Raw genomic sequence first — 23,338 nt, forward strand, 5'->3', positions numbered from 1 at the left:
TATCAAAATTTTTCAAAAATTTGTCCATGATATGAGTAAAAAAACAGATTTTTCCCCTATGGGTGGCTTTTGGGTTAAAATGGTTAAAATTGACACTTCTATGCATATTGAAAAAAAAAAATTTTTTTGATGCCTTGGATTTTTATAAAACTTTCTAAATAGTTGTAACTAACTGATTTCTATATAATTTTGTTTGTCTATACTTCACGATAACTCTTGGGTGAGGCCCAGAGGCTCTTTTAGGGCTAATAAAAACACTTTATTTTTGTGACTATTTAACCATATTTGTTCAAAATTTTCCGTGTATGTCTATTTAGCAGTTTTGCATGGTGCTGAACTCATATGTTAAGGTCTTGGGGACTAAGAGGGGGGGCACTGATGGACTTAGTCATTTCTTTTTTTTGCATGGTGCAGAACTCAAATTTACATATGTTAAGGCCTAAAACTGCACTGTTTGTTCAGTTTCACCAGGATTTAACGTCCCCTGGGGATGTTTGGAGGCTAACGCTAAACGTGGTCATTTTTTTTAATGCCTCGTTCACTGTGCACTTACAGAGGACCATGCATGCTTAACTTATTTTCCTTTAAAGAGTCACCACTAATCCGACCAAAGAAAAGAAACCCTTAAGGATGATGATTAATGAGATGACTCGATTGATGGCTAAAAGGATGATAAATATTATTGTAGGGGATTGAAAATCTACACATACTACCACTGCTAAGCAATTATCCCCCCTTTGTCAGAAACGTTTATGAAATGTGAAGACAAATGGAAAATGAGATTAAAAAATTTTTTTATTCATTTTTTTTATTTATTGCATTTTCAATTTTTATTTAGAACCAGAAACCCTCGTCAGGTGACTTCATAAGTTGTTGCTTTCCACAGAAGAAACCAGTCCTCAAAAATCTTATATATATATAGACCCAGGTGTCTAATATGTACACATATTAACACCAACAGCACATTCACTCCTCCAGGCACCAACGTCCATCTCAAACTTCCCCCTCTAAATTGCAATAGCTCAAATGTAATATATCTGTTATACTGCACAAAATGTACAAAAGGCAATTACGTGGGGGAAACAGGCCTGGAGTTCCGCCTACATCTTAATAACCACAAACAAACCATCAGAGATAAATCTACATAGCATCCAGTAGTTATCCACAGAAGAAACCAGTCCTCAAAAATCTTATATATAATATATATATATATATATATATATATATATATATATATATATATATAAATATAAGCTGAACGTCTGTGTGTGTCTGGTCACAAATAGGCTACTATATGGTTGGCTATTATAGAAAACTAATCACATATAATGATAGAAGATGTATCGAGACACAAGAATACATGTGCGTGGTCCCACCTCTGGTGCTGCATGTGAGATTACGCAAAAAAAGAAAGAAAAAAAAAAAAAAAGTGAAGAAATGATGAATGTGATGCCAACGTTGCCTTCACATGTTCACCAATGGATGGGGCAAAAGTTATGGGGTAAAAATCAGTTTTTTGCAATTTGGGGCATTCGTGACCCCCTTTTGAGCTCCTGGGAACACCAAATCCCAGTGAAAATGGACAAACAGTGTAGTTTCACGCTTTAAGACATGTATATTTGAATTCAGCACCATGGAAAACCACTATATAAACATACAGATAAAGTTCTTGAGTAATATGAAAAAATCATCAACGCTCTGATCCCCATCTGGCATCAATTGGGATGGATGGCTCTCGTCTGGGAAAGGCCCCGTGTTTTGACAAGCTTCTGGGTTTGACCTTTACTCCTGATCTGAAATGGAACACGTACATCAAGTCTGTTGCCAAGGTCGCTGGAAATATGGTGGGATCCTTTTACCGCTCCAGAAGATATCTCAATACTGATGCAATTCTCTATCTATATAAAAGCCAAGTACGTCCAAGGATGGAATACTGTTGCCATTTCTGGGCAGGAGCTGCTAAAAACAGCCTATCCTGCCTTGAGAGAGTACAAAATAGACTCCGTGCCTTAGTGGGGGATGCCCTTTTCTCTACCCTGCAACCTCTTTCCCACAAAAGAGATGTTGCGAGCCTATACTTGTTTTATCGTTATTTCCATGGCAGGTGCTCGTCTGAACACCAATCTCTGGTCCCCCCTCGCCAATCTTTCACGAAAAACACCCGTCTAGCTGAATTCACTGTGAAAAATTTCCCCCACTCTATATCTGTGACTAAATCAAAACGTGGATTCCATGAACAAAGCTTCTTTCTTAGAACTGCACGCCTGTGGAACTCTGTTCCGTCTGCCTGCTTCCCACCGGACTACAACTTGGATGTCTTCAAGTCAAACGTTAACAAATTCCTAATGAACTGCCCCCTTAAGTAAACACTTCATCAAATCTCTACACTAACGTAATGTACTTGCAATAACCCTTATCCCTGAGTGGCTTCCGGGCCTTGATAAGTGGTGATCAATGTGTAAAAAAAAAAAAAAAAAAAAAAAAAAAAAAGAGCTCCAAAAAGGCATGTTTTCTTTTAGCCCTAAAATGGGGCGAAAAGTGTCATTTTTGGCAATTTTGGGGCATATTTTTTTACCTCTTTTCTGGGAACGCCGAATCCCAGTGTAAATGGATAATGGTGCAGTTTAAGGCCTTAACACATGTATATTTGAGTTGGCCAACGTAAAAAACCACTATATAGTCAGACATTAAGTTTTTGCTGAGAAAAATGTAAAAAGAGCCACAAAAAGGGGTGTTTTTAGCACTGAAAGTCTCCGGGGGACACAAACCAGAATTTTGCCAGGGTCACCTACACTTATTTATATTAAGAACAATGGGCTCCACATTTTGGCCAAGTTTCAGAAAAATCTAATGGATGGATAAAATGCTACGGGGCAAAACTTGTCATTTTTAGCCATTTTGGGACATTTTAGACCTCTTTTGAGCCCCTGGGAACGCAACAGGAATTTTTGTAAAAAAAAAAAAATTTTTTTACTGTGCAAATCTATTTAATGAAATAATTTGTGGCAAAATTTCAGGAATGTCAGTACAGTCAGAGAAGCAGGAACCCAGGAGGGAATTCCAAAATCTACCAGTTTGAGGGAAGCTATTTGAGTAAAAGGTTTTCTGGCATCTACGGATCTCTATTGTAGGGGTGGGATTTTGCTGTTTATCTGGTTAGTTGCAGGTAGTTATGTCGAGGGGGTACAAGTGCTTGGAGTTCGTTGGAGCACATTCCATCAAAGTGTTTGTAAAATAGAGTCATGAACAGGTCAAAAGTGTATGAAATAATTTTATCTTTCCTAGGACGGGTTATATACAATGCACGATTAATATAAGTTCACTTACCCTCAAATGGGTAATGTAAATACATATACGAAACAGTTCATCGTACTCTTGACAGTTATTGTACGAGATATATGAACTAATTTCTCCTCCCACTAACACTACCATAATTTTCAGAAAAATAAAGTCTTTAGAAGATGGATCAATTCTCAAAAATTATTTTTTTCAGCACGTAGTATTCTGCAAAAGCCAGTTTTTGTTCATTAAATTGTTAGATGAAAGTACAGAATAGTTAACAAAACACTCTTTTTCCATATTAAGAATGGCTTTCTATTATTTCAGCACAGTCCACATTCTGTATGTTTTTTTTATTTATTAAAGTGTTAGGTGAAAGTACAGAACAGTTAACAAAATACTCTCCCCTGTCACATATTAAAAACGGCTTTCCAAATAAAAATATTTCAGCACGGTCCGCATTCTGTATAAGTCAGTTTTTTTATTCATGAAATTGTTAGATGAAAGTACAGAATAGTTAAAATATTCTCCCCTTTCCCATATGGCTTTCTAAATAAAAAATGTTATTTCAATACGGACCGTATTCTGTATAAGTCAGTTTTTTTTTATTTATGAAATTGTTAGATGAAAGTACAGAATAGTTAAAATACTCTCCCCTGTCCCATATTAAGAACGGCTTTCTAAATAAAAAATCTTATTTCAATACGGTCCGTATTCTGTATAAGTCAGTTTTTTTTTATTTATGAAATTGTTAGATGAAAGTACAGAATAGTTAAAATACTCTCCCCTGTCCCATATTAAGAACGGCTTTCTAAATAAAAAATCTTATTTCAGCACGGTCCGTATTCTGTAGAAGTCAGTTTTTTTCATTTATAAAATTGTTAGGTGAAAGTACAGATTATGCGAGTGTGAAAATAATTCTTAGACACATATGCTGACTTGTTAACGGCTGTAAAGACAAAGACAAATTCAGAGTATACACCGACTGACAACTAAACATTCTAATTCCAAAAATAATGCTAATTGCCTGAAATTATAATCAGGGCGGGGCAAAGCAGTAGTAAGGGTGTTAAGACATTAGTCACTCCCAAGTCTTCGACTTCAGTATGTCATTATTCTTTAATTACTTCCAAGGGTGGAATGCAGCAAAAAAATCTCGGCACTGCCTGGGTGTCAAATATCTTCGGATTAAGATCACAGCGTAGTATCTGTTCTGATGCTACACTTAATTTATTCTTAGTAAGGGAGGGGGACCCTTCTATACTACTAGCCTGGGTGTATTGAGCAAAGAAGTGGTAGTAAGCAGGCGGACTCAAATCCGGACCGCTAAGAAGGAAAAGAACGTTAAAAAAAAAAAAGAAAAGAAAAAAGTGAAGTCGGAAGTCACGAAGGCTTAAATTAAAGCTAGACCATCGAAAAGAGGGGATGACTTTCAAAAATATCGGCGAAAAAAAAAGCGATCCCTCCTTGAGGAAAAGTGGCCAGTTGAGGGTGAAGGAATTAATGTTTTAGCCAATTTTTCGATATTTGTCGTCCGATGGGTCGAGCTTCAAAATGATACCATTCTCGTGAAAATCTACTGCCTGTCGAAAGTTTTAGGCAGACATACAAACATTTAAACAGAAAAGTGAGATTTATATTATAGATGATACAAAACCTTATGTCGAGAATCCTTATTCCAATTTTGAAACATACATACATACATACATTTAAACAGACAGGTGAGATTTATATTATATAGAAGGAAAGTTTCATTTTTGCTTAGTTCCAAAGTGTCCCCCCCTTTTTTTTTGGAGAGCTGGTTTTACCCCACTTTAAAAAACGACCGTACGTCACATTTCGCTCTTGTGGGGGAAGCAAATAAATACAAATATCCTGAAAGAATGATCTGATTTTTTATGACTAGTAGAAAATTCAAGTGGTTGCAGAAGTGAACGAAACGAAAAAGGGATTAAAAAATAAATATGGAACCAATGTTACCAAAGGCAAGATAAATGACCAATACCACATTATGATAAAACAAGCCGAGCATTTGTGTGTGGGGGGGGGGGGTCCCCCTCCACGAGTGAAAAATTTACTTTCACCATGACTAATGCTTGTGCAAAACTTTTAAGAAATCCAAAGTGTGGTTATTGGGAAAAGTGCAAACAAATGAACGGGACTGAATTACTAGGTCCAGACCGAGGAGTTTAAAAGATGTACTTTCAGATAAAGAGTTTTTGGCCATTGCTATTGGTGGTAGAGAAGGTTTCTTGCAATTATTGAAGGAAACAAGTTTAGTCTTGGCAGCATTGAATGTAATCATCCATTTTTGTCCCCATTCCACTACAGATCAGAGGAGTGTTTCTGCCATTTCTTTAGATATATATGTCCGGGAACAAAGAAACCCTTGAAAAATTGCTAAAAAATAGGAAATTAAATATATATATAATACTTATCACCAATAAAGTGAAACTTTTATGCCCAACCAAAGTGTATATTTTATTTCTGTTTAACTAGCGGGACCTGTGGAAATTCCGCAGTGAACTCATTCATATGTAATATATTGATGTTGGTATTCTGTAGATGTTCAGTGTAAATGGAGATGCTCTGATATTACTGTAGCTCTTTTGTTAAAACTGCAAAAGTATTTATCTAAGCTAGCAGGAACGCCCGGTAAAGCCCGGTTGTAAAGTACACTTAAATATGATATTTTAATTCTTTCAGATTTTGTATATATTATCATGGAGTTAATGTTCTATCAATTTTTATATATTATAAAGTTGCAATTAAAAAGAAAATGTATATATATTCATATGACTGAGTGCATTAGCTTGAATCGAAACCAAAATAAAAACTTATGAAAAGCCAAGTACGTCCCTAAACATATACTTAAATCATTCGTTGACATCTATGCTGATGACACGACCATCTACGGCAACACATCAAAGGCTGTAAATGACAAAGTTCTCTCTGATTCTCTCTCCTCTGATCTCAAGCGCGTGGTTCAGTGGGGGAAGTCGTGGCTAGTTACCTTTAATGCATCTAAAACCAAACTCCTATCTTTACATCATCAACGCTCTGAACCCCATCTGGCATCAATTGAAATGGATGGCTCTCGTCTAGGAGAAGCCCCGTGTTTTCACAAGCTTCTGGGTTTGTCCTTTACTCCTGATCTGAAATGGAACACGTACATCAAGTCTGTTGCCAAGGTCGCTGGAAAGATGGTGGGATCCTTCTACCGCTCCAGAAGATATCTCACTACTGATGCAATTCTCTATCTATATAAAAGCCAAGTACGTCCAAGGATGGAATACTGCTGCCATATCTGGGCAGGAGCTGCTAAAAACAGCCTATCCTGCCTTGACAGAGTACAAAATAGACTTCGGGGCTTAGTGGGGGATGCCCTTTTCTCTACCCTGCAACCTCTCTCCCACAGAAGAGACGTTGTGAGCCTATACTTGTTTTATTGTTATTTCCATCGCAGGTGCTCGTCTGAACTCCAATCTCTGGTCCCCCCCTCGCCAATCTTTCGCGAAAAACACCCGTCTAGCTGAATCCAATGTGAAACATTTTCCCCACTCTATATCTGTGCCTAAATCAAAACGTGGATTCCAGGAACAAAGCTTCTTTCTTAGACCTGCACGCCTGTGGAACTGTTCCATCTGCCTGCTTCCCACCTGACTACAACTTGGATGTCGTCAAGTCCAACGTTAACAAATTCCTAATGAACCGCCCACTTAATTAAACACTTCATCAAATCTCCACACTAACGTACTGTACTTGCAATAACCCTTATCCCTGAGTGGCTTCCGGGCCTTGATAAGTGGTGACCACCGTGTAAAAAAAAAAAAAAAAAATATATAGTAATTAGTAATTTATAAAATATATATGGCGATTAAGCTACACTGAATATTCCGCGTTTCATCCACTCTAGGATTCGTCAGGCTTATGCACGAATTCTGTGGTTTCTCGTTTTTATATGGTCCTCTTCTGTTGAGGATAATAGTTAGCCAATCAGGAGAAAAACGTCCTGCTTAAACTACTAACTTAGTTCTAAAACAGATCCTTTGTTCGATAAAATGCATGCCCATTGGCTGATAGGAAGGGGCGCGGTGGATACTAGAAAGCTGATTGGCTAACTAAGATCCTCAACAGAAGAGGACCATATAAAAACGAGAAACAACCACAGAATTCGCGCATAAGCCTGACGAATCCTAGAGTGGATGAAACGCCGAATATTCAGTGTAGCTTAATCGCCATGTATATTTTATAAATTACTAACTAGCTCTACCTACGTATTGAGCACTTTTGAAGTAAATACTTAAAGTTTATGCATAAATTTATACTTTCGTATATTAATTTTATGTGAGTAAATGAAGTAGCTATATATATATATATATATATATATATTATAGGGATGTGATGATTCCAATATTTTTCTGATTCCGATTTAATTACTGATTCCGATTCTTCAGAAATCTCTACATATTTAACTATATAAAGTTATTTTTCACGATTACCATAAAAGCACATGTTAATTGTGAGGGATGATCCATCGATTTTAGTTTAACTAATCGATTAAAATTAATATACATTCATTATTTTAATATTACTATCAGTAAAAAAAAAAAAAATCATACAAGAAAGCCAATTAAAAGAATCGTTTTTGGCATCGAAAAATAGGCATAAATTTTTCCCCGATTCTGATACCACAAAAAGTTCCGATTTTTTCAATTCCCTGATTTCAATTAATCATCCCAATATATATATATATATATATATATATATATATATATATATATATATATATATATATATATATATATATATATATATATATATAGCTGGAGTTTCTTCAACCATAATCAAAAACGAAACCCAAACTTATTTTTAAAACAATAGATGACTTAAGTGCCATCAGCTATAATCAAAACCGAAACCAAAACTTATGAAGAATTCTTGGTAAAATTACTTATGACAAGAAATGTATTGGTTGGTTGTTTTTATTTTACGGCATATCAACCCTTTTCAGATTATTTAATGCCGAATCCAGTGATTTTGAAGAAAAGTTTTTAAATAGAGTATATTTGTTGTTTTCAAGTAGGTTTCTATTCAAACCATAGTTGGGACCCTAACAGGTACTACCACTCCGGGTTAGAGTGGACCTGGGAGCAATGGCAATTAAAGGGTGGCTCCACACTCCCCAAAACCCGCAAGCTGGGGCCTCACCATCGGATATAGTTTAAGGTCATATCTAGGACCACAACAAACGACCCGGGTGTAAGCAAGACACAGAAAATAACACACGCTATCGTATTATAATACATAAATTTTCGATTTTTAAGTGATTCTCAAAACTTTTTCCTCTCCTAATGTCGTGTTAATTGACTTCTTCAATTGTTACAGATATTACAGGGCTCTACGGACAAATTTATCTTTAGTATCCCTGCAACTTATGCCCCAGATAATAGCCCCCTACATCAAAGTGCCAATGTGCCTTATTTGGGGTGAAAATGCAAAAAACAAGTATCCCCCCCCCCCTCCATCCCCAGTGAAAAATTTTCATCATAACTAATGTTCGCGCAAAATTAAAAAAAAAAGAAGAAAAAAAAAAATCCATGGCATGGTTATTAAGTGCAAACAAACGAACGGGAGTGAATTACAGGATTCAATTCCTCCTTTGTCGGGGACCAAGAAAAAATGCCTGGGAGGGTGAACCTTCTAGAACTTCACATAACAGGTATTCAGAGCTCTATGGACACATTTATCTTTAGTTGACTTTTGACAACTAAATATTTTCGTTTACTAGCCAAACCTACATGATTTTTAGAATATGACATCTTCGTTCTGTGACGAGTATATACATTAGGGTTGGATCAAATACAATTGTATTTGTATTTCAATTGTATTTAAATACAATTTTAATGTAATTGTATTTTAACATCACAAGAAAAAGTAATTTGTATTATAGCATCCAGGAAAATAGTATTTTGTATTAGAGAGAGAGAAAGCGAGAGAGAGAGAGAGGGAAACTTTCAGAGCTCTAATGATAATAAAAAATGCAATGAGGATATGATATAGAATGTAATGTAGATGTCAAATTTGGAAGGAAATATTTCTTTTCTTTTTCTTTTGCATATTTTCAGATTTCTTTATTACTTTGAAAAAAAAAAGTACTTATATTTGTTTTTGTTTAAATCAGTTATTGTATTTTTATTTGTATTTTGAGATTGAGGAATAAAAGTATTTGTATTTTGAGATTGAGGAATAAAAGTATTTGTATTTCTGGTAACCTAAACGAAAGTATTTGTATTTCAATTGTTAAAAGTCAGTATTTGATCCAACCCTAATATACATCATTTACAGATTTTTCTGTATATTATTTTTAATAAGTGTAATTCTAAATATATAACAAATTTTATGTCGATACTTGAAAGTATAAACATTCATTTCTTCCGATATTTTCTTTTTTTTAAACAGCCTTAAAAAAAAAAAAAGTATTTTGTTCTATTAAACTTTTATTCTTTTAATAATTAAACTTTATTCGTTTCGTCGGAAATATATTTTTCACTCAGTAATAAACTTTGGAAGATGGTCAGTGAAAGAAATACAATCGCCAAAAGACAAGCGTTTCATTATTTCTTTTCTAGTCGCCATTTTGAAAAATCACTTGCAAATGCGACTGTTTCACTCCCAAAGTAGAGCCCTGTATTACATTGTGTTTCCAGCTGAAGATCAAACACAAGCTTCAGAATCAATCCGAGACGTTTCTAGAACAAGGACACCTGAAGTTGGCATAGCGTGTGTGTGTGTGTGTTGGGGGAGGAGGATTGATTAAAAAAAAAAAAAAGGTACAGTCGGCTAGACAATTCTATGGTTAACGACAATAAGGCGGCGGGGGGGGGGATACCTGCCATTTCCTTTTTGTCTCTTGCGAACAGTTAACTCGTTAAGCAAGGTGCAAAGTATCGTCATTTGCCAAACACCAATTAAAGAATCAAATGTTATCAGGTACACACCATGACAAAGGGGGTGGGTACGAGGGTTGGGTGAAAAGGAGCGCACTGTTAACGGACTAAACGCCATTGACGGTAGAGACAAAATGAGGAGGGTTTTACTGATAGTTTCAATGAAAATCAGAAAAAATTCTTGCGTTTAACCTTGTGACATTTACCCCCCCCTCCCTCCCTCTTCATCCCAGTGTCTCTGGAAGAGAAAGAGAACAAATACCACAGACGATTTAACAATGGCAACTAAGTCTCAAAGAATTAATGGTCTGCCTGTACAAATTCCAGTTTAAAAATGACTCTTCCGGGATTTAAGTCGTTATTTCATTAGACTCCGAAACATCGATAGAAACTTCATTCACACTTAAAATTGGCACGTTCATATAGAAAGTGTTTTTTTTTTTTTTTTTTGTTCATATAGAAAGTTTTTTTTTTTTTTTTTTTTGTTCATATAGAAAGTTTTTTTTTTTTTGTTCATATAGAAAGTTTTTTTTTTTTTTGTTCATATAGAAAGTTTTTTTTTTTTTTTGTTCATATAGAAAGTTTTGTTTTTTTTTCATATAGAAAGCTTTTTTTTTTTGTTCATATAGAAAGCTTTTTTTTTTTTTTGTTCATATAGAAAGTTTTTTTTTTTTTTTTTTTTTTTTTTGTTCATATAGAAAGTTGTTTTTTTTTTTTTTTTTTTTTTTTTTTTTACGTATACTATTTGGACTTCCGTTTCGCACAACATTTCGGTTGATGAAGCCTCTGCCCTTCTCCGAATGTTCTGAGCCCCAATCTACACCCCCCCTCGGCAAACTTTCACGAGAAACACTCGTCTAGCTGAAACCACTATCAATAATCTCCTCCACTCTTTATCTGTGCCTAAACCTAAACATAAATTCCATGAAAAAAGCTTCTGTCTTAGAACTGCACGCCTGTTGAACTCTCTCCCGTTTGCCTTCTTTCCAGCTGACTACAATCTGATTGTCTTCAAGTCCAACGTAAACAAGTTCTTGACGAATCATCCCCTTAAGTAATCCAATTTACAAAATTTTCACTAACTACTACTACTACAATATTGTCCCATTGACTACTCTACACTCATTAACTCTTATTCTCGAGTGGCCTCCAAGCCTTGATAAGTGGTTACTCTTTCGTAAAAAAAAAACAAAAAAACTTCTGCAATCTGCACAGAATTTTGAATGGAACCCTTTAATCAACAGGGGTAAGATGCTCTTGTCCTGTCTCTTCTCGACTAATATGACGGCTTGACCTTTACGCCTGATCTTAAATGGAATACGTACATCAAATCTGTTGCCAAGGCTGCTGGAAAAATGGTCGGATCCTTCTCGATCCAGTAGATATCTCACTGCTGATGCAATTCTCTATCTATATAAAAGCCAGATACGTCCAAGGATGGAATACTGTTGCCACATATGGGCAGGAGCTGCTAGAAAAGACTTGTCCTGCCTTGATAGGGTTCAAAATAGACTTTGTGGCCTGGTGGGAGATGTCCTTTTCTCTTCGCTGCAACCTCTATCTCACAGAAGAGATGTTGCGAGTTTGTCTCTGCTTTATCGTTATTTTCATGGAAAGTGTTCGACTGAGCTTCAATCTATGGTCCCCCCCTCGTCAAACTTTCACAAGAAACACTAGACTAGCTGAAAACATTATCAATAATTTTCCACACTCTTTATCTGTGCCTAAACCTAAACATAGATTCCATGATCAAAGCTTCTTTCTTAGAACTGCACGCCTGTGGAATTGTCTTCCGTTTTCCTGCTTTCCAGCTGTCTATTAATATGGTTGTCTTCAAGTCCAACGTGAACAAGTTTCTGATGAGCCGTTCCACTTAAGTTAACAAATTTACCAAACTTCCATTACTATTGATTACTATATTGTCCTTTTGACTACTCTACACTCTTTAACCCTTATCCTTGAGTGGCCGATCGGCCTTGATAAGTGGTGACGCCTACGTAAAAAAAAACAAAGATCCCACCCCATCAGTTTAGAGATCCCCCAATACCAGAGAGCCTTCTATTCTAATAGTCAATATAACTTTGTAATACTATGGATACCCCACCACAAAGTGTTAGGAAATGATTAGGAAAAAAGAAAAAACGAGTTTGTATTACTGTACACAGATTCGAAAAAGTTGTCAAAAAACAAATATATAACAAATAAATGTTATCAAAGGCAAGATAAGTTACTTTTTACCTAACTGGATATGTTTCTAGTGTTTTTATTAAATGTAACATGTTTATTCAGCTCGAAAAACATAGTGTTTACCAATGTATTGGAAAATTCAAAATGGCGCCCGACTCTCTCTTTAACACGGTAAGTTTGAGAAAAGGTGCTATAAATATAAAACTAGACAAAATACTGTTAGAAACTCACTCAATATATATTATGGTGACATAGGTTGACATATATTCGGTGTTTTTTTAATAGTATTTTGTCTAGTTTATTATTTATAACACCTTTTCCAGAACTTACCGCGTTAAAGAAAGAGTCGGGCGCCATTTTGAATTTCGGTAAACAATGTATGTTTTTCGAGCTGAATAAACATGTTACATTATTTTTTTTGGAATTCATTATTGAGATGAGTATTATTTATTAATCTTTATTTATTGCGGACTATTATCCTCATCTTTTTTAGTTGTTTCAAGACGTTTCGGCCAACTATTCCTCAGGCCTTCATCAGGTGGTAACCGCGACTTAGCACCTAACGAAGGCCAGATGAATAGTTGGCAGAAACATTGTGAAAAATCAACTAAGAAAGATGAGGATAATAGTTCGCAATAAATAAAAATAAAAATTAGGAAAATACTTATTTTCATAATATTGTGTTGTATTTAATTTAAAAAAAAAAAAAATTTGGTCCTTATAAAAAAAGTATTGATATAAAAAAAAGTATTGATATAAAAAAAAGGTATCAATGATAACATAGCCTTCCTTTTTTTTTTGGTATTGAAGCGCACTATAAACAAATGTATTTCTCCGCGACCAACAATCCACAAATTTCTTTAAAATTGTGACTTAATTGGATTTTCGACTATGCTGAAGACGAAAATCTCATTTAAATTTTACAGAAAAAAGTAGTTTGCGCGGTAAAAAAGACCTGTATTATAGAATTTCAGATGGTTACGTGCATAAGAATCTGATACGACTTGTTTACGCACGCATGCGTACAAGCCCGCGTAAACCAAATTCACACCCCAAAGATTTTTTGATTCCTTTGCCAACCATAATGAGAGAGCGAGGTTATTAAGTTTATTTTAGTGGAAAAATTATCAATTTAATCAGTTCAGTAAAACAAACGGCAATACGCACGCTGGTATTCGGGATGGGAGAAAAGGGGGCTTCATTGGACAGAGACCCGGTTAATCTTATCTCATCTACTTTATCAAAGTTCAACTATTGTATGCCGCATCCGGCAAGTGCACAATGCAAGCCAAGTCTGGTAAATAAATCATCTTTCGATATAAAAAAAAAATAAATAAATAATAAACAAGTAAAAAATTATCAATTGCACTTTTAAATAAAACTAGTGGGACTCCCCAGGAAATTGCACGATAAACGTGAATTTTTCATTTGTTTACTTGTTTATCTTGTAATTTGGTCACCCAGTGTTTAGAGGTTAGCTGTCATCTAATAAAACGATTTTTTCTTTAATTTTATCAAATTAAATATATAAATATATATATATATCTATATTAAAGTGAACGTGTCTGTCTGTCTGTCTGTCTGTGTACATTTCCCTACGCAATAACTCTGTCAATTTTTAATCTATAGACTCGAAATTTGAAATACTGGGTACTGAGATTTGGGAAAATCGATGTGACGGGTGTCAGCCAGAAATTTGGCTGTTAAGGGGTCAAATTTCAACCATTTGACCTTTAAGAACTCTACCAAACTCCTCCGACAATTTGGGGTCTAGACACTTGAAATTTTAGATTTAGGTTCCTTGAACATGGATCTAACTTAATAAAGTGATTTGTGCCCAAAACGATAAATTTTAAGGGGTCATAATAGGGGTCAAAGTTTTAAAAAATTAACCATTTTTTTTGTTTTTTTGCTTTTTTTGCACAGCATACACCTCCAAACACCCGAGCAACGCCGGGCACCCCTGCTAGTATATATATATATATATATATATATATATATATATTTTTTTTTTTTTAAGCAAATGAACAGAAATATTGATGTCTTTTTGTTTGCTTATTTATTTTATTTCATTTTATTTATTTTTGCTTATTACTGACTAGGGATTTTTTATCCTCAGCCTCTAAAGTCAACAGATTAGACCATTCCTGTAGCGATCTGATTCCGCTTGATTTCGGTGTAATACCAGGGCTTTACATTATGAGTGAAACAGTCGCATTTGCAAGTGATTGTTCAAAGTGGCGACTAGAAATAATGAAACGCTTATCTTTTGGCGATTGTATTTCTTTCACTGACAATCTTCCAAAGCTCACTAATGAGTGAAAAATATCTTTTCAACTTTTATATATATATATATATATATATATATATATATATATATATATATAAAAGCTAAATTATTTAAACAATAATAGTTTAATAGAACAATATACTTTTTTTTTATCTAGGACCTTTTAATGAAGACCGTTTAAAAAAATCGGAAGAAATTAGAATGTTTATACCTTCAAGTGTCAACATAAAATTTGTTGTATATTTAGAATTACACTTAATAAAAAATATACAGAAAAATCTTTATGATGTCACAGAACTAAGATGTCATATTCTAAAAATCATGTTGGTTTGGCTAGTAAACGAAAGTATTTAGTTGTCAAAGGTCAACTAAAGATAAGTTTGTCCGTAGTGTCCTGCCACCTTCTTTGCAGCAGTTTTCACAATGTATTTGTATTCAAAATATATCTCCAGTGTATTTGTTCCAATTCATATTGCCCGTGAATGTTAAGCCGAGGAGTTTGAAGGAAGAATTCTGAGGTAGGGTGTTATTTGTCATGGATATCGGTGGTTGGAGTTCCATCCTTTGTGTGTGATGGTGTGTATATATATATAAATAAATCATCTTTCGATATAAAAAAATAAATAATAATAAACAAGTAAAAAATTATCAATTGCACTTTTAAATAAAACTAGTGGGACTCCCCAGGAAATTGCACGATAAACGTGAATTGTTTTCAAGGTTTCTAGTCAGAGCAAATCCATTGCATCAGGAGAAAATTGGCTGACACTGTCTTAATTTTTTTTTTTTTTTTTTTACACAGAGATCACCACTTATCAAGGCCCGGAAGCCACTCAGGGATAAGGGTTATTGCAAGTACATTACGTTAGTGAGGAGATTTGATGAAGTGTTTACTTAAGGGGGCGGTTCATTAGGAATTTGTTAACATTAGACTTGAAGACATCCAAGTTGTAGTCCGGAGGGAAGCAGGCAGACGGAACAGAGTTCCACAGGCGTGCAGTTCTAAGAAAGAAGCTTTGTTCATGGAATCCGCGTTTTGATTTAGGCACAGATATAGAGTGGGGGAAATTTTTCACAGTGGATTCAGCTAGACGGGTGTTTTTCGTGAAAGATTGGCGAGGGGGGACCAGGGATTGGAGTTCAGACGAGCACCTGCCATGAAAATAACGATAAAACAAGGATAGGCTCGCAACGTCTCTTCTGTGGGAGAAGGGTTGCAGGGTAGAGAAAAGGGCATCCCCCACTAAACCACGAAGTCTATTCTGTACTCTGTCAAGGCATGATAGGCTGTTTTTAGCAGCTCCTGCCCAGATATGGCAACAGTATTCCATCCTTGGACGTACTTGGCTTTTATATAGATAGAGAATTGCATCAGTAGTGAGATATCTTCTGGAGTGGTAGAAGGATCCCACCATCTTTCCAGCGACCTTGGCAACAGACTTGATGTACGTGTTCCATTTCAGATCAGGAATAAAGGTCAAACCCAGAAGCTTGTCAAAACACGGGGCCTCACCCAGACGAGAGCCGTCCATCACAATTGATGCCAGCTGGGGATCAGAGCGTTGATAATGTAAGGATATAATATAAATCTCACCTGTCTGTTTAAATGTATGTATGTATGTATGCATGTCTGCCTAAAACTTTCGACAGGTGATGGATTTTCACGAAATCAATATAATTTTGAAGGTCGACCCTTAGGACGACAAATATCGAAAAATCGGCTAAAAACATTAATTCCTTCACCCTCAACTGGGCAGTTTTCTACAGGTAGATCACCCATCTGGTACTAGCCAGGCTTGATGTTGCTTACCTTCGGTGATCTAAAGAGAACTGGTGTGTCAACGTGATTATGCCATATATAGACAGCAAAACGTAGATTCCATGAACAAAGCTTCTTTCTTAGAACTGCACGCCTGTGGAACTTTGTTCCGTCTGCCTGCTTCCCTCCTGACTAAAACCTGAATGCCTTCAAATCCAACGTAAACAAATCCTGATGAACCGCCCCCTTAAGCAGACACTTTATTGAATCTCCACACTAACGTACTGTACTTACAATAACCCTTATCCCTGAGTGACTTCCGAGCCTTGGTAAGTGGTGACCACCTTGTAAAAAAAAAAAAAACATGCATACATTTAAACACTTGTCTGTTTAAATGTACGCATGTCTGCCTAGATACAGCATAATCACGGGCTCCCTACAGCCACCTACCTTGAAAATGCTGCTGTGAAACCTGACATAGTTACATGGAATAAGTCAGAGATAGTTGCAACCTTGATTGAAGTGAGTGTTTCTAATGATGGCGGTCTTAACAGAGCTGAAAGAGAGAAACAGACCAAATACCAAGGTCTCATGTATGATATGAAAAGAAACTGGAACCTAAAGGGGATATCGATCATACCAGTTATCATAGGTGCCACAGGACTTATGAAAAAGAACCTGAAGTCCTACCTAACTAATATTCCTGGTGAACCAAATGCAAAAGAGATTCAGACAATTGCACTTAAGGGAACAGCGAGGACACTAAAAAGAGCTCTCGGTTGGTTTCAATAAAAATGCGGGGCAATGTTGGCAGCTGGTTTGGTGCCCCATACCCAGCATTACAATCTTCAAAGGCAAAAAAAAAAAAAAGTATATATATAGAAGTCGTTTCCTGGGATGCCAACATGGCTTGGCATCGAGGCCATTACAATTATTTTGCCCTCCTAAACTATTTGATGGTATTCTTGTATGATTTCTGTGCTCGGCTTTTGTCCTCATCAAAAGTCTGTGTATAATCCGAAGAGTGTAACTTACAACTGCTTGGCCTTCGGGTCAAGATCAAAGTGTAATATCTGTTCTTCAGATGCTGCACTTCAATTTCTTGTTCTCTGTCCGTGGAGGAGAAATCCTTCACGACTAAGACAATTCTTATTTTTTTGTTCCTTTTTTTCCACATTAAAAAACGACTGTCCCGTGGGGAGGCATTGTAAATAGGAACTTACAACTGAATTTCTTCACTACGCCACCACAGGTTCGTAAGGGTTCAAAACAAGCTGGAATACGATCAGGAGAAGGTGATATGTCACCTGATTGCAATTTGGGGGTCGACATGCTTTCAAAATTAACTTCATTATAATTATTTATTCATTTATTATTTTTTTTACTAATGTTCACCCCTAACAAGGCATATCGTTACTTGAATGTAAGGGGCTACTATTTGAGACCATTTCTAGGGAAGATAACCAAGAGCTTGGTTTAGGTTACATTTGAACTTCTGGATATCAGTACAGTCAGGGAAGCAGGTAGAAGGAGGGGAATTCCAAAGTCTGGCTGTTTGAGGAAAGAAACTATTAGAGTAGAAAGCTTTTTGGCATTTAGAGACCTCGATAGTGAAGGGGTGAGATCTTGTTGCTAAGCGGGTTTGTCGGGGATATGTACGCCGATGGGGCACAAGTGCAATGAATTCATCAGATCACATTCCATTAAAATATTTATAAAACTGGTACAGAGATGCAACATTGCGGCGATGGGACAGGGGTTGATAAAGTGGGATATATTAGATTGGAGGCTTTTTTTGGGGACCCTATCCAAGAAGGAGAGACTAGTGGTAGATGCATCAGTCCAGATATGGCAACAATACTCCATGTATGGGTGAATGGTGGCCTTGCAGACGTACAGAATACTCTCAGGTGTGAGTAGTTTTCTAGCTCGATAGAGGGAGCTCATCCAGAGCTTTACACTGCAAGTAAAACAGTCGCATTTGCAAGTGATTTTTCAAAATGACGACTAGAAATAATGAAACGCTTATCTTTTGGCGATTGTATATAGAGCCGTTCTTAACATGGGGTGGTTGGGGGGGTACCGTTATTTTTCATTTGTTTACTTGTTTATCTTGTAATTTGTTCACCCAGTGTTTAGAGGTTAGCTGTCATCTAATAAAACGATTTTTTCTTTAATTTTATCAAATTATATATATATATATATATATATATATATATATATATATATATATATATATCTATTAAAGTGAACGTGTCTGTCTGTCTGTCTGTCTGTGTGTGTACATTTCCCTACGCAATAACTGTCAATTTTTAGTCTATAGACTCGAAATTTGAAATACTGGGTACTGAGATTTGGGAAAATCGATGTGACGGGTGTCAGCCAGAAATTTGGCTGTTAAGGGGTCAAATTTCAACCATTTGACCTTTAAGAACTCTACCAAACTCCTCCGACAATTTTGGGTCTAGACACTTGAAATTTTAGATTTAGGTTCCTTGAACATGGATCTAACTTAATAAAGTGATTTGTGCCCAAAACAATAAATTTTAAGGGGTCATAATAGGGGTCAAAGTTTTAAAAAATTAACCATTTTTTTTGTTTTTTTGCTTTTTTTGCACAGCATACACCTCCAAACACCCGAGCAACGCCGGGCACCCCTGCTAGTATATATATTTTTTTTTTTTTAAGCAAATGAACAGAAATATTGATGTCTTTTTGTTTGCTTATTTATTTTATTTCATTTTATTTATTTTTGCTTATTATTGACTAGGGATTTTTTATCCTCAGCCTCTAAAGTCAACAGATTAGACCATTCCTGTAACGATCTGATTCCGCTTGATTTCGGTGTAATACCAGGACTTTACATTGCGAGTGAAACAGTCGCATTTGCAAGTGATTGTTCAAAGTGGCGACTAGAAATAATGAAACGCTTATCTTTTGGCGATTGTATTTCTTTCACTGACAATCTTCCAAAGCTCACTAATGAGTGAAAAATATCTTTTCAACTTTTATATATATATATATATATATATATATATATATATATATATAAAAGCTAAATTATTTAAACAATAATAGTTTAATAGAACAATATACTTTTTTTTTATCTAGGACCTTTTAATGAAGACCGTTTAAAAAAATCTGAAGAAATTAGAATGTTTATACCTTCAAGTGTCAACATAAAATTTGTTGTATATTTAGAATTACACTTAATAAAAAATATACAGAAAAATCTTTATGATGTCACAGAACTAAGATGTCATATTCTAAAAATCATGTTGGTTTGCCTAGTAACTTTTCTATTTGGCTAGTAAACGAAAGTATTTAGTTGTCAAAGGTCAACTAAAGATAAGTTTGTCCGTAGTGTCCTGCCACCTTCTTTGCAGCAGTTTTCACAATGTATTTGTATTCAAAATATATCTCCAGTGTATTTGTTCCAATTCATATTGCCCGTGAATGTTAAGCCGAAGAGTTTGAAGGAAGAATTCTGAGGTAGGGTGTTATTTGTCATGGATATCGGTGGTTGGAGTTCCATCCTTTGTGTGTGATGGTGTGTGTATATATATATATATATATATATATATATATATATATATATTTTAAAGAACACTGAACGTAGTGCCATAATTAATTACTGAGGATTTTTTTTTTTGTTGTTAGTTTAAACATAAACCATTAAAAGAAAACTTTAAAAGAGACCAAAATACAATCGCCATTTAAAGAAACACGCACATCTTAAAAAAAAAAAAAATATGTATATATATATGGCATAATCACGTTGACACACCGGTTCTCGTCAGATCACCGAAGTTAAGCAACGTTGAGCCTGGCTAATACCAGATGGGTGACCATTTGGGAATTCTAGGCGCTGTATGTGCTCTCCGCTTATCTCGGCATTGTTTCCAGTCGTCTTGTACCTCAACTTGCCACTGGTATGCAACAATGTTGACTCAGGAGAGGCGTGGTTGGAGATTGCGCAACTCTTGCCACACAAATTTCACGCACAGGCACCCTTGCAGTGGGTATCCATGGTCTGTCAAGACTGAAGGAAGCCTTTTATATATATATTTTAAGATGTGCGTGTTTCTTAAAAAAAATTTTTTTTTTTTTCACATTTTTACCCCCTATAATGCCCTCGACGGAGGGGAGGAAGAATCCCGAAAAACCTGTTCTGGCAAAAATTTACTTTCACCATGACTAAAAAAAAATTTTTTTTTTTTTTAAATCCAAAGTGTGTTTATCGAGAAAAGTGCAAACAAACGAAGAGACAGACAAACAGAAGTAGGTCTACTCCCTCATTTGTCGGAGGGGGGGGGAATGAGGTAGGGTGTTATTTGTCATGGATATAGGTGGTTGAAGAGAGCAAAATTTCTGTTGATTACTATAAGATTCCTAGAAGATATTGGAATGATGACAGTTTTTCTTGGAATCTACAATTGACAGACTACTTAACCCACCACGCACTTGCTGATATGTTTAATCTTATCTACCGCAAATGGGGAGGGATGGGGTTAACGACATGACGTCAACACTTAAAAGAGAAAGATAAATCAGTTCTACTATTAAAACAATTTGGTCAGATTAAGTATATAATAACTTGATAACTTTGAAAATCTTATCTGAAAAAATAAAATATTTTTTGGCAAAAGACAATAATGAAAATAGTAGGTTGAGATTGGGTGTGGAAGATATATATATATATATATATATATGATTACTTCATTTAATCATAAATTAATATACGAAAGTATAAATTTATGCGTAAACAAAGTATTTATTTCAACAGTGCCATATATATTATATATATATATATATATATATATATATATATTCATGTGAACTTTTTCGAACATGATTGCTAGGAATAAACGCTGTCCACACTACAAATTTCCAGCTCTTTCAACGGTTTTCTTTTTCATTTTGATACTTTTTTGTGACTAAGAGCAGAGGTCCGCTTTAAATATAAAAAAATAATTAAAATATTAAATACAAAAAGTAACATCATTTTTCATGCTTCAAAAAAACCTCATCTCTAAATCACTTTCCTAGAAGCATATGTGGACATTTAACACACACACAATTATTTTTTACTATAATAATTAAATACCTACAGACACTAGTGTTTCATCCTTTCGGGAATCTTCAGTACAGGGTGTCACGATTAATACCAGTCGAACGATTTGAACTCCGCATCACGAGACATCTCTGGCTCGATTAGCGAAGACCTAATCCATTCGGCTACCATTAACCGCGTGAAATAACGTTGAATTTAAACATCTTAATTTTAAATGTTCATTTACGTCAGTCAGAGAGTGATCAAATCGTTATACGATGATCTATGCATATATATATATATATATATATATATATATATATATATATATGACACGTTCGGTGGAAGAACGACAATTGTCACTTGATATTTTTTAAATTTTTTTACATCGACCTTTAGGCATATATAAGAGATTTTGGAAATCAAATATGTTACGCTTTCTCGAATAAAATTGCCCACTTTTGTTATCTGTGCGTTTCTCGCCTGCACATAACATATTCCGTCTGTCGAAACCGCTCCAGAAGATATCTCACTACTGATGCAAAAAGCCAAGTACGTCCAAGGATGGAATACTGTTGCCATATCTGGGCAGGAGCTGCTAAAAACAGCCTATACTGCCTTGACAGAGTACAAAATAGACTTCGTGGCTTAGTGGGGGATGCCCTTTTCTCTACCCTACAACCTCTCTCCCACAGAAGAGACGTTGCGAGCCTATCCTTGTTTTATCGTTATTTCCATGGCAGGTGCTCGTCTGAACTCCAATCTCTGGTCCCCCCCCTCGCCAATCTTTCACGTAAAACACCCGTCTAGCTGAATCCACTGTGAAAAATTTCCCCCACTCTATATATGTGCCTAAATCAAAACGCGGATTCCATGAATAAAGCTTCTTTCTTAGAACTGCACGCCTGTGGAACTGTTCCGTCTGCCTGCTTCCCTCCTGACTACAACTTGGATATCTTCAAGTCCAACGTTAACAAATTCCTAATGAACCGCCCCCTTAAGTAAACACTTCATCAAATCTCCACACTTCTGAGTGGCTTCCGGGCCTTGATAAGTGGTGATAACTGTAAAAAAAAAAAAAAAAAAAAAAAGACCATCTGATCATCCTCAGGGACGCTGGGCATAGCCTGGTTGTAAAATATGCTTAAATATGCTATTTTATGTGATACAGATTTCATATATCAGGGCTCTTACAGACAAATTTATCTTTAGTTGACGTTTGACAACTAAATATTTTTGTTTACTAGCCAAATAGAAAAGTTATTAGCCAAACCCATATGATTTTTAGAATATGACATGTTCGTTCTGTGACGAGTATATACATTATAAAGATTTTTCTGTATATTTTTAAATAAGTGTAATTCTAAATATACAACAAATTTTATGTTGATACTTGAAGGTATAAACATTCTAATTTCTTCAGATGTTTCTTTTAAACAGCCTTCGTTAAAAAAAAAAAAAAAAAAAAAAAAAAAAAGAGTATATTGTTCTATTAAACTTTTTTTTTTTTACATGGGGTCACTGCTTATCAAGTCCCAGAGGCCACTCGAGGATAAGGGCTAATTGTCATTTTAGCGTAGTAAACATTAGTGGGAATTTTATAACTTGGATTACTTAGGGGGACGGTTCAATAAGAACTTGTTTACGTTGGACTTGAAGACAATCAGATCATAGTCAGCTGTAAAGCAGGCAAACGGAATAGAGTTCCAAAGGCGAGCAGTTCTAAGAAAGAAGCCTTGTTCATGGAATCTACGTTTAGGTGTAGGCACGGATAAAGAGTGTGGGTAATTGTTGATAGTGGTTCTGGCAAGACGAGTGTT

General features: G+C 35.4%; 1 protein-coding gene and 1 pseudogene across 1 annotated transcript in view; one reads left to right on the forward strand and one right to left on the reverse strand.

The window, feature by feature from the left end:
* The window catches only part of LOC145270883 (eukaryotic translation initiation factor 4 gamma 1-like), a 138,552-nt gene that overhangs the window by 79,100 nt on the left and 36,114 nt on the right, over positions 1-23,338 (reverse strand). The window lies entirely within an intron of this gene.
* LOC145271478 (5S ribosomal RNA) lies at positions 20,226-20,342 on the forward strand (annotated as a pseudogene).

Source organism: Euprymna scolopes, chromosome 46 (assembly GCF_053919585.1).
Source record: "Euprymna scolopes isolate OS-2025 chromosome 46, ASM5391958v1, whole genome shotgun sequence".
NCBI lineage: Eukaryota > Metazoa > Mollusca > Cephalopoda > Sepiida > Sepiolidae > Euprymna > Euprymna scolopes.